This window comes from Pelobates fuscus, chromosome 1 (assembly GCF_036172605.1).
Source record: "Pelobates fuscus isolate aPelFus1 chromosome 1, aPelFus1.pri, whole genome shotgun sequence".
Classification (NCBI taxonomy): Eukaryota; Metazoa; Chordata; class Amphibia; order Anura; family Pelobatidae; genus Pelobates; species Pelobates fuscus.
Genome location: NC_086317.1, coordinates 262,244,647 through 262,262,155, shown reverse-complemented (window position 1 = coordinate 262,262,155; position 17,509 = coordinate 262,244,647).

The window sequence follows — 17,509 nt, the reverse complement described above, 5'->3', positions numbered from 1 at the left end:
CACCTAGGATGCTACATTGGGGAAACCACCCAGCAATTAAATGGCAGAATGAATATGCACAGACACTAAAACACATTAAACACCACAAAGAAGAATCCTACTGCACTCTTGTGGGACACCACTTTACACAGCCTGGCCACTCAATGAAGGACCTAAAATCAGTGGTGTATCCTGGTTTTGTGCTGCCCTAGGCAGGACAAAACTCAGGCGCCCCCCCCTTCCCCCCGCGCCACCCCCAGCCAACCTTTCCCCCCGCCCCGCATTCTAAATACACACACACACACTCGCTAACAGAAACACACACACACTAACAGACACAAACACTAACAGACACACACACTGACACACACACACACACACACTAACAGACACAAACACTGACACACACACACACACACACACAGACACAGACACACACTCACCCACCCACATTAACACATTTTTTTAAATTTATTTTTAACACATTTGTTTTAATTTTTTTTTTATTTTTTTTTAACACTTTTTTTTTATTTATTTTTTTAACACGTTTTTTTTAACATTTATTTGTAACACTTTTTTTTTAAATTTATTTTTAACACTTTTTTTTTTTTTTTATTTAACACCCCCCCCCCAGCCTCCTTACCTTTGGGAATGCTGGGGAGGGGGGGTGTCTCTTCCTCCCTGGTGGTCCATTGGCTGCTGGGCGATCGGGCGGTACTGCCTGGCGGGCGGGCGGGCGGGCGGGCGGCCGGCGAGGGAGCACTTCCCCTGAGCTGTCTGCTCAGCTCCCTCGCGCGCCTCAGAGTGAGGCTGGGAGCCGGAATATGACGTCATATTCCGGCTCCGCCTCCCAGCCTCACTCTGCGGCTGGCGAGGGAGCTGAGCAGACAGCTCAGGGGAAGTGCTCCCTCGCCGCCCGCCCGCCCGCCCGCCCGCCCGCCAGGCAGTACCGCCCGATCGCCCAGCAGCAGCCCAGCAGGTCTGTTAGCCGCAAGGCTAACAAGACATTTGCCTTGGGCATTTGGGGGCGGCTTTTTTTGCCGCCCCCTGGAAAATGCCGCCCAAGGCAAATGCCTTGTTTGCCTCGCGGCTAATACGCCCCTGCCTAAAATACAAAGTACTGAATGGGGGTTTTAAAAGTACCCAAGAAAGAAAAACTTCTGAAGCTAGAATGATCAAATTGTTTAACAGCAAGAACAGAGGACTAAATATTGATTTGGGTTTCTATATATAATATATGTTTATTCTATCAATATTTAAAGTACTATGTGTAGAGTAGACCTATGCTTTACCTTACACTTATGCATATATGGTTATATATGTGATTGTGCATTTATATTTGTGTATATGAGTTAATGTGCATGTATGTATGTGTATGTATGTGTATATGTGTTTATGTGTTTGTGTATGTATATGTGTGTGTGTATATATATATATATATATATATATATATATATATATATATTTGTGTGTGTAGGTTTAAAGTGTACCATCTTCTGCACTGTCTGCTTGTTTTTTTTTTCTCACTCTCCCCCCTCACTCTGATCTTCAGAAAGATATTTACGACCCTCTGCAAGAATGTTGTCTATTTTCTATGAAACCTGTGTTTTATCTGCACTCATGTCGCTCTAACCCTGTATCACAACTCAACTTTGAATGCTATGTGTCGTCTTGCTCAGAAATGCTTCAGACTGCTGGAGTCTACCACACCAGGCAAGACCCAAGATGCAGACTGTGCAAAGAGGGCTCTGAGACAGTCCAGCACCTAGTAGCCGGATGCAAGATGTTAGCAGGATCAGCATACACGGAGAGACACAACCAAGTTGCTGTGTACCGAAACATCTGCACAGAATATGGATTGGACCTGCCTAAGTCCAGATAGGAGATACCACCAAGGGTAGTTGAGAATGACAGGGCTAATATCCTGTGGGACTTCAAGATCCAGACAAACAAACAAGTACTGGCCAACCAACCAGACATCGTGGTGGTAGACAAGGAATGAAAGACTGCAATCGTGGTGGATGTGGCAATACCCAGTAACTGTAACATTAGGAAAAAGGAACATGAGAAGGTGGACAAATACCAAGGACTGAAAGAAGAACTAAAAAGGATGTGGAAAGTGAAGGCAGTAGTAGTCCTAGTTGTGATAGGAGCACTCTGGGTTGTGACTCCCAAATTGGGCTAGTGGCTTCAACAGATTCCAGGTGGGACATCTGAGATCGCTGTCCAGAAGAGTGCAGTTCTAGGAACAGCTAAGATACTGCATAGAACCCTCAAACTCCCAGGCCTCTGGTAGAGGACCTGAGAATGAGGAATAAACAGTCCTTAGTATTTGTCCACCTTCTCATGTTCCTTCTTCCTGATGTTATATTCCGGATGGGTATTGCCACGATGTCTGGTTGGTAATCTTGCACCATCACAGAAATGAACAGAAACATAGAAACATAGAATGTGACGGCAAATAAGAACCATTCGGCCCATCTAGTCTGCCCAATTTTCTAAATACTTTCATTAGTCCCTGGCCTTATCTTATAGTTAGGATAGCCTTATGCCTATCCCACGCATGCTTAAACTCCTTTACTGTGTTAACCTCTACCACTTCAGCTGGAAGGCTATTCCATGCATCCACTACCCTCTCAGTAAAGTAAAACTTCCGGATATTATTTTTAAACCTTTGTCCCTCTAATTTAAGACTATGTCCTCTTGTTGTGGTAGTTTTTCTTCTTTTAAATATAGTCTCCTCCTTTACTCCTCCTTTATGTATTTAAATGTTTCTATCATATCCCCCCTGTCTCGTCTTTCCTCCAAGCTATACTTGTTAAGATCCTTTAACCTTTCCTGGTAAGTTTTATCCTGCAAAACAGGCTCGTATATGCCTCAGCATTAGTCCTCCAGCTTCTTGACTACAAGATCAGGCTCAAAGAGAAGCAATGCCCACCCTCTGACGAGCGAGGTTGGGCAAAACGCGCACGTCAGGGGTCTGCAGTGTGCTACTCTTATGGATTTAGAGTTTAGCACATGGACTTGCGACCGCGCCATCTAGCTAAATATTTACTTTATTTTCTTTTTTTTATTTTATTTCATTCAATATGATCTCTGTTTATTAGGATTTAGTGTCTAGCAGCAAGTGGGACTAGAGACAGATGCCCTCGAAGGCACAGGGAAAATACAGATACAGGATATTTACAGCCCTAATACTTGCTAAGTGCTAGTTCATCTTAAGGGTCTGCAGTGTGCTACTCTTATGGATTTAGAATTTAGCACATGGACTTGTGACCACACTACCCAGCTAAATATTTACTTTATTTTTTCGTTCTATATTTTTGTTGTCTATTAGGATTTAGTGTCTAGCTACAATTGGGACTAGAGAAAGTTGCCCTCGAAGGCACAGGGTGAATAAAAGTATAGGATATTTACAGCCCTAATACTTGCTTAGTGCTAGTTCATCTTTATCTTTCTTTATTTTATAGACACAGCGTTGGAGTCTGCAGTGTGCCACTCTTATGGTTTTTAGAGTTCAGCATATAGACTTGCGACCGTACTACTACTTAGTTTGAATTTTTACTTTATTTTTCATCCATTATTATTTCTGTTTATTAGGATTCAGTACCCAGCATTAATTGGTGACTAGATACAGATGCCCTGGAAGGCACAGGGAGTACAATAAGCATAGGATATTTTCAGCCCTAGTACTTGTGAAGTGCTAGTTCGCTTTTATCTAACTTTCCCTCCTAGATACAGTTTGTATCGAGTGTCTAATTGTAACAACTTAACAGGAATAATTTATGGCAGACCATTTAAGAGATAGCCTATTCGTAGAGATCATATTGATACCTTCTGCCTAGTGCCTTTAAGACTCATCAGTAACTTTTCTTTACCTAGCAATTATAATTTGTATTAGGCTTTCCAGATTATGGATATTTGAACATACTAGCCGACATATATTTGTACATACCGAATTACCTGTGATCAGTTTTGACGATCCTGTGGAGATCGATATTAATTCCCACAGTGTATCAATACTGACAGTTTTATTGCCTAGATAGGCACTTATCGGGCACAGAAGGCTACATCAGCTGATTGACGGAAGGCTGTGACTAAGAATAAAATCTGTTTCACCTGCATCTCCTCATTATACTTACTATAGCGTTTTTGCACACAGTTATATCCCCTATCCAGTGTCTCTAGCACCAATAAGGATCTCTCTATATGAAGTAATTGTAAGGGAGGTCATTATTAGCAGAGATAGCATTTGGGAATCGATATTAAGATACCTTTTTGCATATCCTTACCAGCAGATTTCATATGCAGTGTCAAACGGACTATTTAGTCTGTACCATTGGAACATTTGTTTCTATAGTATTTAGGTTACTCTTATCAAGGGTAACGGTTTTTAGCACACATTTTTAGGTTCACTTGTTTCTTTTCTTTTTTTCTTTTTGCAGTGCATATTGAGTTAACATACGTGCGTGTGGTACCCCAACGGCAATCCTCACGCAATGTTGAGACACATATAACAATGGGGTAGTTGAGAATACATGCACTAAGCAGGTAGGTTATTAATACTTGAGTAAATACGTATGCATAGTAACACAAATTAGCTGTAACTGTATTAGTGTACTTAACGCATTGCTGGAATCAGGATTATACAAACATGCTTGGAGTACACATCTAAGCTAGGCTTCCAACAGAGGTTTGCAAAGGATTAACGATCTAGATATGTATATAGGCAGATTAGATTAGATAATTAAAACAAGTGTGGCGAATCTGACACAAAATGGGCTATAGTAAATGTTCTGTATTGTGGGGGTTAAGGGTAGTTGCAGCATGGCATTAAAGCAAGGCATAAGTAGTAGGCCTAGGTTAAAGGCTTGTAGAGTAGGGCATGTGTGACAGTCCCCCCTTTGAGTTAACCAACTCCCATCCGTAGCCAGATGGCGGTATTATCCGTCGGGCACATTCCGCCTGCACAGGGACTTCTCCAGCCCCAAGCCTGTTCGAGGGCCGGCATCCTTTTTCCACAGACCTGGGTGCTGCAACAGGCCAAGTCTATTCCCTGCAGGGAGTAGTCGGGAGGTCGAGGTGTCATGCACTGCGTGTTGCGGGGAGTCTTCCGACCTTGTGGATGATGCGGGGTGCGTATGCCCCTAGTGGCTCTCCGCTTGGGAAGGCGAGCGGTAGATCTCGTGGGTGTCGTCGCTGGAGTGCTGACTTGGGTAGGTCCCTTCACAGGCTGTCGCTTGGGTCTCCCAGCTTCTATGTGCCTGCTTGCCTCGGGGGCTCGTAATTTGAGCCAGAACCGTTGAAATATGGCATCCAGCCTCCTCATGGAATCTGCCATGTGGTTGCGGGTGGTCCTCTGCTTTGGACTCCCCGCCGTTGCCTGCGAGGGAGCTGCATCCGCCATCTTGTCGCGGCTAGGATCTTGCTCAGCGATCTTGCCTAAGTGGTTGATGTGAGGTCTGTTGTTCCGGTCAGCTTTAAGTGGACTGGGATGACCGGGGGGGGGGAAGGAGCGCTGCGGACTCAGATCCCGGGTCGCAGCGTGGGTGGACCGGCCGCATCCCCCACAGCTTTGTTCCAGGTAGGCCGCAGCAGAGCTCCCGGGCTTTTCGGGTGCTTGAGTGCTGTCTTTAGTTAGAATGTCGTTCGCCCGGGGTCCCCTGACCATCAGTATGGTGGATGCTGTACGTGGAAGCCTCATAATCGGGCAAAATACCCCAAAATCAGGCTAAGTTTCAGGAGCTCAGGCTTTCCACGTCTACTCGGCTCAGAGGTCAGGCTCCGCCCCCCCACTTGTTTCTTTTTTGTGTGTACATTAGCACTTTTGGTTTTCTTTGTCATTATATGTATTCATTATAAAATGTATTTATTTTTTCAGATTTATCAGTAGAGTACTTTGTCTGATCGATATTCTCCTTTTAGACTTAGACATTAATTTTCATACTCACAGTTTATTATTTTCCTAGGTACACTATTTCTTGCCTTTCTTTTTTTTTTTTTTTTTTTTTAATTCTTTATTTTTTGTGTGCAGAGTAATACATATAGCTTTGCAAGGCCATAATAGTAGTAACAAGCGGTTGATACAACATACATAACATGTTCATGGTCTTGATGAGTAAGCACATTTTTGTTAATAATAGGATTGTTACAAGCTAGATAACATATGTCCAGGTTGCTATATTGCAGTAAATGTTCAAAATTATGTTAACCAACTGGACTGTGAGAGCGAGTTAAAGAACAGAGTAATACAACGGTTATCAAAGAGAAGTGATCCTCTGTACACATAGGTTGGGTAAACCAGTCATACCAACTGGTGTATGTCACGTAAAGCTTAAGCTTGTTAGAGGACGCATAAAACAGGCTTAATTAGCTGAGCAGGGTGGGTGCCATTTAAGTGGGGCCGTCCTATATGCATGAAAACCTGTCAGTTATACCATTAGGAGAGGTACACTGAGGCTTTTAATTAACGTAAGTGAAGGCGCCGTATGTGAGATTATGCTTCTATAGAGATTATACAATTTTTAACCGTTAACACTATACGTGTGTTATAAGCGTAACTGTCAACAAGACAACTCTCATGTTTAAATGTCGCTAAACAAGCCACCTATATATACAAGGTGTGGTGAGATGTCCCGGAGGTAATCTGCGAGCTACGCAGTAAATAACAAATGGTTACATCATAAAAAAAAACAAAAAAAAAACGGTATGTTGGCAGGCTAATAAAACATTATGCACATTTCAAATTAACAATCTGAGTAAAACAGGCTAGGGTTAATTGTGATATAAGGTTAGTTAAGTTCAGTTAATTGAAGCTATCCACAAGTTATATATACTTGGCAGCAAGCTGCAGGCTATGAGTTGGGGGGATAATCCCCTGTGATTAATTATGGGCTAGGGGCACACTTTCAGCAGTAAAGTTAAGCCTAACTCAGGAGCAGAGGGGTATAAAAGAATCACTAGATGTCATAAGAATCGTAAAATTTGCCTGAAATACAGGTAAAGTCTATATGAGGCGAGGGGTGGGTGACTCTTTTATGGCTTCCAGATTTCCAGTCAGCCCACGCCCGCAGGAGGCATACCACAGTCCCATTCTGGTGTATTGGTAACGGCGGGATTCCCCCGCGTCATCTGGTAAGGTTGCATCAGGTTCTGGGCTTCGTGCCGGTGAGGATATTCTCCCTGCGGTGTCCCGGTTCTGGGTTGTCGTAGGTTTCTGTTGCTGACTAGGAGCATTGTGGGTGGTTGTATACCTCGGCACCTCTTGCTTGTCAGACTGGTGGTGGTGCCGGGATCCGAGGCTTTCGGTAGGTTTCTGGTTTGTTGTCAGTGTCTCACCTCATGTGTATGCTTGCGACTCTCGCTGGTTGGTGGGGGTTTAAGCGGACCGTTTGAGTGGGGTTGTAGTGTTGTTGCTTGGGCTCCACAAGTCAGAGTTGGGTGGTTGATGCCCCTTCGTTTGACTGTAGCTTTGTTCTTCTGTTTAGCTGCCCGGCCCTCTGGGTGGTTAGATATTGGGGTCGCCGACGCTGCTTCCCGCTTGTACTTGTGCAGGTGAGTGTGTGGCTCGGCTCCCAGCTCAGCCTCTGGGTCTGTCGGGAACAGAAGGGCCTCTAGCTTCTCCCAGAAAGTCCGGAAGGTCCTGTTCAGTCGATGCTCGACCTCAGGAAGCTCGCTTTGAGAGCTGGGGAAGGACGCCGCCTCCGCCATTTTGAGTGCCTTGTCTTCGCTTTTGACAGGCTCCAGTGTCAGCTTGCCATTCTTGCCGTGCTGTCTCAGGGTCTCCCTAGGGTGGACCGGGATAACCTCCACTGGTCCATAGGGGGGGGGAACGGGGTTCTGGTCTCCGCTTGTCAGCCGCCAGTGCCAGCGGGGAAGCGGCCGCCTCCCTCACGCCGGCCACATGTGTAGGCCTCACGGGAAGGGCTGGTGTATTAAGCCGGGGTCGTCGCTTAAGTGGCATCATTGTGTGCCCCTGGGCTTCACCTGTCTTCTGGGGTCCTTTTGGAACCGATCAGATCCTGTTTTGACTGTCTATAACTGTTTATTTAGTGCAGCAGAGCAGGAGCCGTATGAGTTTGCATCCTCTGCTCTCTGCGGTCAGGCCCCGCCCCCTATTTCTTGCCTTTCTAATGCCCACCACGGAGACTACAACTGGAAGCCAAGGATGTTCATTTCTGTGATGGTGCAGGATGGGATTGTGGACAATGCTTCATTAACTGCAGCTAGTACACTGTCTGGTGATCTTAGGTAGTCTTGTCTGCAGGTTAACAACTGCTAGTTTTTCTAGGATCATTTCCCTTATGTCTGTGTTATGGATTCAGGTTGACAACCCAAATATCACATAAATGCCTTATGCTATGAGAAATGGACAGATGTTTGCAACATGAGCGGATGTTCCAGTCCTCCGTGTCCCATTGCAAGTCCACAACTTTTGACTGCAAATGGCCCACCTCTGGCTCTAAATTGTGATAATCTGCACACACCAAGATATGCTGCTGTGACAGCTGTGTGGACCATGATGAGGAGTTTGAAGAATGCACATTGTTTAACTGGAAGCCAGAGTAAGTTTTCGAGTTAACCTGAGATGTGATCTACATTCCAACCATTGAGAACGGAATATAAATCCAAAGTAAGGTCCCAATCCAGAGGTTATGAATCTAAATTATCTAAAACAACAACAAAAAAGTTATATTTCAGCTTTACTTTAAATGAATAGTCAGAGTTTAACCACTATAGCCCATTTGACAACTTACCTGGTGTCTACAGGGTGCTGCTTCTCCTGGAACCTGAGATCCTCATCTGAACACTCTCAGGTAATGAGACTTAGGCTTAGCTCGGTGCAGGAGCTTACCTGGTGACGTCTAGGTAAGAAGTGAAAGAATGTTGTCAAACAGTTAAACAGCTTTTCCCAGGGTATTCATATCACCATAACCACCTAAATGTAGTGGCTATGGTGCTTGGAATGTACATGTAAGCTTAAGTAACATGTCAAGACAAAAAAAGCACGTAGAAAAAGGTGGACATTTGAGTTTAGTTTTACATTTGGTCGTTTTTCTTAGTCTCTTACTTTGAAGGAAATCTATGGTGAGATATTGATGACATTCTAAAAACAACAACACCCCATTTACTAATTGCTAAGACAAATGGTAGCATCTGAATTTGTTTACTAATTTTTACACTTGAAGTTTCCATGTCATCCGTCCCTGCAGTTTTTAGACACACTTGCTTTTTCCCCCCTCTAACAAGACAGTTTGGCAGTGAAACAAAAATTCATCTTCAGAACAGAAAGATTTATCGCCTAACATTGATCAGGCAATGTGTTGCAATGTGTTACAATGCTGAATACAGCACGTACTTCCAAGATACTGTCACTAAAGAAACCACATCAGATGTAGAGATTCTCTTAAAAAAAGACATGGAAACTGTTTATTTTTTTATTTAATATCTGCTCTAATAAAAGCATTGGCCAAATGCCCCAGACAGGAGGAGCAGTATCAGTGACTCTCCTGCCCCCAAGCTATGAATCCATGTTTCAATATCTACTGAAACGATCTGATTTTGTATTAAAAAAACAAATTGTTGTGAACATGAATTCTTCATGTACACACCCAAATTTTAAGATACACAACACATTCTATGGGGTAGTTGTTTTTTTTGTATTCGTAATTCTGTTTATACCTTTTTATTAAAATGTGGATTTACAGATAACCACCACTGCATTAAAAGGTTACTCTAATCCTTTTTACTCATAAGGTTTCTTTTAACCTCATAATGTCCTATTGGGCATTTCTAGCTGCCTCCACCCCACACTTAAATGGTGAAAAAAGGTTTTTAAACCCTACCTGAATTCCAGCACCAGACGAAACTCACAGTGCTGAACTCCCTCCTACATCTGACATCACGGCAGCCCTTGCGTCATCCAATCACAGACTTCGCAGGAGAATGTGTGTCACCATATCTGATACATGATCAATTGTTGCCCAGTCGCTAGAACATTAGATGAGGCCTGTGAAATAAAGGGGGGGGGGGGGACATAGTCCTTCCCATGCCCTGACTCATGAGCATTGGCTGGTGGCACTTTAACAAAAGTAATGTGGTGTAGACAGATCACTGTCCAACACCTACCACCCATGGCCACTGGCCAGCATACGAGGGTTATATGATAAAAAATAAACATGGGGTCAGCAAATGAGGGCTATTATAATATAAAGCGGCAGGTTGAGGCCCTAATAAAAATAATAATTTGAGTTGAGGGCAAAATATCCTCTCCCTGGCACACACACCTCAGCCCCTCAAACACTCATGGGTCCCTGGTGAGGGCTCTTATTAATAAAGATTCTATTTTTATCCCCACCCCCTAATAATAGCATGCTTCACATTTCCTATCCTGAGTGGCTAGGCGTCTACAATTCTCTAGCCACACCTCAAAAAAATGCCCCTACCTACCATCTCACCCTAATAATAGTGGGAGTCGATTAAACTAATACTTGATTCACTGGATTTCATGGCAAGGGGCATTTCTAGCAACTGGGCAGCCTTAATTCTTTTTTTTTTTAGTGCAGGAAGCTTTGGTGAGATCCTCCAGGGTGTGCGTATACACTGGGTGTATCTCCCAGCCTGTCCCCAGCTGATAATGACCGGTTCTGGGCTTTGTTAGATGCCGAGCATCAATCTCGATATAATCGACTGAGACCAGAGTTCTATTCAGAATTGCACTAAGTGTAATTCTGAAAACAGCCAGTAGATTGTGGTATACCACCATCTACTGCAGGGGTAGTCAACCTTTTAATAACTACTGCCCAATTTTGTATCTTTGTTGATGGTAACATTTCCTTACCGCCCACCAGTGCCGCAGTAACTAATTTTATAGCTCAAGTGCGTTTTGTTTTGTTTTTGTTAGTTTTTCCTTTTTTTTTTTTTATATTTTCCAAACAACTCTAACTCCTGCTTAAACCGCCCTAAACCTATCCATGCCCTCCACTTCCTACACCATGTAGCTCCCAATTTAACCTTGCCATTCCCCGCTATAGCTCAGGACTTGACTACCTAAAGCTCCTGAGCGCCCCTCACCACACAAAAACAGGGTCCTGGCAATGCCCTCCTGAAAGCCCAGGTTAAGCAAGTCATACCCCACATCCGATAGATGGACCCCAACCCACCATTTGAAAATGATCCCACTGTAAGTCAGCCACTATTTTTAACAATCCAGGCACGTTAAGAGCCCGGAAAACGATATTGAACGACATGCAAAACAGTACTAAACATTTGAGCAAATGCACCAACGGAGCAGAAGATGCTGACAAACGATTGACGGCTTGCACTACTGCCATGTTGTCCGTAAAAAAAAAACCACGAAGAACCTCTACCCAAAGAGCCAAGGAAACAACTAGTGGTAATAATTCAAGATAGGCCAGGTTCCGAATAATGGGGCTCCCGCTTCCATGCATCAGGCCACCGCTCCGCACACCAATGACCCGCCGTATATGCCCCAAAACCAAAGCTGCCGGAAGCATCTGTAAACAGTTCAATATCCGCCGACGAGGTCGTGGCCTCCCGAAAGAAAACCCTCCCATTAAAGTCATGTAAAAAGGAATCCCACGGGGGCGGAGCCTAACCGCTGAAACGAACGGACGCACACTGCAGAAGCTCCGATCGACAATCGAGAAAAAACCCTCTAAAAACTGAATATTTCACTCCTAAAGACAACCACACAACCAGGGGAACTATCCTGTCCTCATGGGACGAAAAAATACATAAACATAATAAACGCGCAACCCTGGGACATCGTCTCTGAGTTGGACTTTTATTAGGACTGCTAATGTTAAGGACATGTTTTCAGGTATCCTCAGTTATTACTGGTCAAGCAATAGCCAGGCTGGTACCCCAAAACGCTGCCATGCGAGAGAGTTGTTCAGCTACATAAGTTAAGTTTTGTTTTGTTGTGTTTTTGTTTTGTTTCGAGCCACTACTGTGACACTGACATGCATTGGGGGAATTCGGCCAATCCGGCACTAGAGCAGATGCGATAACATAGTTTACCACATGGCGCAAAGCAAGCTTATTTATATGCTTCGCCTTAAAATTACCCTACACACAGTAAGTCACGCTTTCCGTTTGACTTCCAGTTACACCCACGCTAAGACATCTATTGGCTAATACACTACACCTTATACCATTAATTGACTGCCCTGACAATTCACCTTAGCAACACCACCAATCACTTGAGAAAGTCAGCCTAGTTACGGATGCCCTGGGCCCCCTGGGATGGGTGCCCTGAACCTGGCAGGATACGCTCCTACACACCCTGAGCAGGCAATCGCTAATTTCATGTGCGTCAGTCTTCTGGCCCACTCAGCATGCTACCTAGCCGGACTCAGGCTAGCTAGAGACACCAGCTATCACCTGTAGACGGCACTAGGACCACTCAGCCGGTTTTAGTCTCTTGGTTTAACGTTTATACTTCTGTATTAACTGTCTAGATCCGCTCTTAGGCTAGCTAAGCGTTCTGTGCGTTATGTAGACACGACCTAACAACATGTAGTATCTAACACTAATTCACTAAGCAAGCTAAAATACAGACAGTACACACTTTCATTTTGTGACCCATTCTTGTCTATTTTCTCAGGCCAGCCCTGACCTGTAATGCTCAGTCCGACTGTAATTATATAACGGCGGGACGCACATAGCTACCTGGTTTAGGCAACTTACACCAACCTGTAAATTGGCCCCGACTTACATTGTTTTAGGCAGCATGTATAACTTGAATGGTGCTATATGGGCATGCCTGTCTCTGCTCACACCTGAAGGTTCCTCTCATGCCATGCTTGTTAAGCTAACCAACTGCGTTACTCGTTCCTAGTTCGGAACCCTGCACAGCCTCACCTGCATAACTTTTTGCTTCTGTGTTCTCAAGTATACTCTTTACACACAGTTCTGCTTTGAAGGTGCAGAAGGTAGCTCTGCGGATACAGAGCAGAGCATTAGGGATGCAAGGAATAGCTTTATTTCACATACCGTCTCCACAATGCCCTAACTAGCCCTAGCATAAAAGCGACACACGTCCTTCTTAGTAACCGGACGTTCGTGAAACTTGTATAGCACTCAGTCAGCTGGTATGTCTATTTCCTAAATCATATGTCAAACATACACATTACCAGATAGTCTCATTCCTAAGGCTCACCCTCAAATAGTCAGCCAGCATGGCCCTTGCTTAATCATTTCGCAACACACCACTAGCGTCCACATAGCAGCAGGACTTAACGTAGCACACGTACTTAACACAGCGAGACACTAAACTATCATAACTAACAGGGCAGCACACCTAACCATGCCACCAAGTGAGAAAGTTTTTGCTATGTGCACATATATCCTGGCGTATCTATTGCAATGGCAGATGTCCCATAACCTGTTTACTCTTAGTTATTATCAAGTTAAAACAAAAACTAGGCTCTTCACCCAGACCCAGTAGGAATACTTTATAATGTACGTTTATGCTTTTTATTCCTCTGCAGCACTCCGTAGGCATGTGGACAGATCGCCTGTTCCCATTTAATCTTACTTGAACTAACATGTTTGCCTAATATTTTATTTGTTTTTTGTCTCTTATGTTACTTTAATTTGTTAGCTTGCTACCTACCCATGTGTCACCAGATGGCGGATTATCATTATTTAGCAAGTTACCAACAGGATCTTATGGTCCATAACTTGTGTTATCTACGAAAGTTTAACGACAAAACAAAATTTTTTAAAAAATGAGGCATTGCAACTCTGGAAATGTAATTTAATTTTGTGTATGTATGTATCAACCCTATACTGTAATTCACTCAAACGTTTCCTCCAATTTCTCTTCTGTACCCCGTATTACATGCCTTTAATAAAAGAAAGATTGACAAAAAAAAAAAAAAAAGGAATCCCACACTTCCAGATCAGCTTCATGGACCCCGTAACCCGCATATAGTGATGTGGGGACTGGACCCCACAAGTAGCGCGAGCCAAGAAACGACTAAAAACCTTCCCCATTGGAATCAACCAACACGCAAAATTGAGGCTGCTCATCAGCGACTGCAGTTCAAAACGTAACCTTCCGAGCACCCTGAACAGTCGCCACGAGTGAGCAGTGCGATCAGCTTGTCTTCCGGTAAATGGTATTCTCCATTCATCGAGTCGATTTTCAACCCAAAAAAACTTAGACAAGTGGTCCTGCCCCACCGTTTTGTCTGCCGTTAATGGTATCCTGAACGACTGAGCCACCCATTCCAACGACCTCAATGTCTGCCTGCAACGATCCGACACCGCCGGGTCAACACACAAAAAATTGTCGACCACCAAGGCGCCCCCTCCTGTCTCTTCTTTCATGACCCACTCTAAAAATTTACTAAACCTCTAGAAGTAAGCACAGGAGATCGAGCTGCCCACAGGCAAACAGAGATCCACAAAATAAGCCCCGTCGAAAAAACACCCCAACAGATGGTGACAATCGAGATTAATCACCAATAAATGGAACCCTGATTCCACATCCGCCTTTGCCATCAGCGTCTTGCATCCCGCCTTGCTAACTAACTCAACTGCTTGGTTGAATAATGCGGAGGAAACAGAACACAGGGCGGCATCGATATAATTCAGATACGACAAATGATGTATCAATCGAAATTTACCCACCTCTTTCTTGGGAGTGACCCCTAGCGGTGAAATCCGTAATTCAGCCAGTGGAGGCTCAACATACAGCCAAGCCATCCTCCCCAGTTGGACTTCCTTTAACAACTTGTCACGGACCACCTCTGGATGGTCGCCACCGACTTCAAATTATGACACAGCTGACTGGAAACCTTAACCCAAAACGGAAGGAAGAACCCCTCAGAGAAAACATTGAATAACAATTGCGCGTCATCCTGCTTAGCGTAACGGCTTAGTCTGGGTAACTTCGCACCTACCCTCACCAGGGTTAATCCCAGTGGAAGTGTGTTGGCCCCTCTCCCCCTCCCCCCCGCTCCCACCCCGGGCTCCACTGGCATTGCTGGCAGCAGAAGACTTACCACGCTTGAGGTATCTGGTAAACCCGTGAGCCCGCCCCCCTCCCACAGCTGAAGCATTCATGCTTGAATATACAGTGGCCCTCGTTAAAGAGCCAGCAAAATCCTTTTTTGACAAGGAGGGGTTAGATTATGGTTTTAACACTATAGAGTCAGGAATAAAGGTTTGTGTTCTTGACCCTATAGTGTTCCTTTAATAGTCAGTTAATATAAGCAAACAGCTATCACTGAACCAACACATTTATAACAATTACTCAGTTACTAATTATACAAAGTAACCAAATAACATGTCCTACAATTACACAAGGCTCTTAATTCAGAGAAGTTGGATAAAAGGTATGGATACAGTGTAATGACTCCACACCAGATATAAAATGTAGTGACTTTATTTCAGGTATTATACTGTATCCATACCTTTTATACAACATCTATGAATTAATTGAGACATTGTGTATTTGTAGGATACATTATTTGGTCCTCAACCCTGCCTCAAACCTAATCTTAAACCTACACCACCTTATCTCAAATACTTCTTGATTGTAACCTCATCTGAGCTGGACCTTCTTTACCTCTAAAAAAAACATTTCCATAATTGTCAAGTGCTGTAGAATATATGATAATAATAATGATAGGTTTCCTTTATCCAGAAAGTAAAGTGGACACATTCCACAAATGTAAACTACATTAACTGTTAATCAGTTGGCCTATGTGGACACGTAATCTGTTACATGCTTGTCATAGTGACATTCTCCCTTTTAAACAGCATTTCCTCCTATTACCATTTCAGATGTCATGCATTAACAGTGTTCAGTAGGTCAAAAGACATGGTACAAAATACTGTAATATGTATGTATTTATTGACTGTATAATTTATATACTTAGCCAAACCTTAACAGTGCCAAACATCAATTTCTTTTTACTTTGGTGCTGACTTCTATACAGATAATTTATATGGAATGAATATAATAAACACAATATATTGTTTGTCTGGCAAAGGTTTCCATAACACAAAGTGCAAACTCACAATTACCAGAGCCCTAGTCCTAGTTCTTCAACCTGCCTCCGGATTACAGTAATGCAGTATTAAAGCTGTATTCCTTACACTATATATTCCCTCTGGTCGCCCTCTCCCTCGCACCCCTCTGTATCATTTAAATACATAAAGGGAATCAACACAGTAAATGAGGAGACTATTTTTAGAAAAACGACCACAACAAGAGGACATAGTCTGAAATTAGAGGGGCAATGGTTTAAAAATATCAGGAAGTATTACTTTACTGAGAGGGTAGTGAATGTATGGAATAGGGATGTGCATGAGGGAAAATTTTCGGTTCGGTTTGGCATTCTGAAATTCGGGACTTCGACACTTCGGCAACTTTGGCACTTCAGAATTTCGGAACTTCGGGACTTCGGCACTTATCTTGCAGCCGCTTAGTAGATAACTCCCTAATTCCCACGGTATTAGGGAGTTATCTACCAAAAGGCTGAAAGACCTAAATTGGTCTTTCAGCCAAATTTACTAATACTAAGTAAAGATTACTTACTATTAGTGAATTTTGCCCCTACTCGCTGTACCATAATAACCGACACACTTTAAAAAAAAAAAAAAAAACAGAGCGCAAAAAAAATAATCCATCTTTGGAGCCCTGCAGGGTGAGGGAAGGCTTATAAAGTCTTGCCCTGCCCTGCAATTAGGCTCAGAGCACTCTGGTTGGTTGATTTAAGCCATCCAATCAGAGTGCTCTGACAGGTAAATGAAGATACTGTGTAATTTAAATCATAACAAAACTCTGATTGGTGGATTGAAAGTAACAAATCAGAGAGTTATGACTCAAATTACACAGCGTGGGAAAATTCCAAAGAACTATCCCACGCTGTGTAAAATGACACAGAGCACTCTGATTGGCTGGATTTCAAGCTAACCAATCAGAGTGCTGTGACAGGTAAATGTAGAGACTTACCTGTCAGTCTCTTCATTTACCTGTCAGAGCACTCTGGATGGCTTAAACCCACCAACCAGAGTGCTCTGAGCGTAATTGCAGGGCGGGGCAAGGCTTTATAAGCCTTACCCCACCCTGAAGAGCTCAGTCTGCGCGGTCCCTCCATGGGTGAAGATTATTATTATTATTATTATTTTATTATTTATATAGCGCCATCACATTCCGATGGATTATTTTTTTTGCACTTTTTTTTTTCAAAGTGCGTCGGTTATTATGGATTTTTATTTGGACTTTTTTGGGGCTGAAAAAAGATTTTAGAAAAAAGAAGACATCAAATGGTAAGTTTTTCTTATTTTTACAAGTATGTTGTTTATGGTCCCCCTCATTATTTTAGGGTGAGGGGGGTAGGTAGGGGTTATTTTTTTGGGGAGGAGGTGACTAGGGGTTTGGGGACCCTTAGTCACCTGGGGGGGTTACATTTTTATTTAGGGCCCCCATCCGCCGCTCAGGAGTGTGGGCCGGGGGGGAGGACAATAGGTCCCCCCCTTATTCTAATTT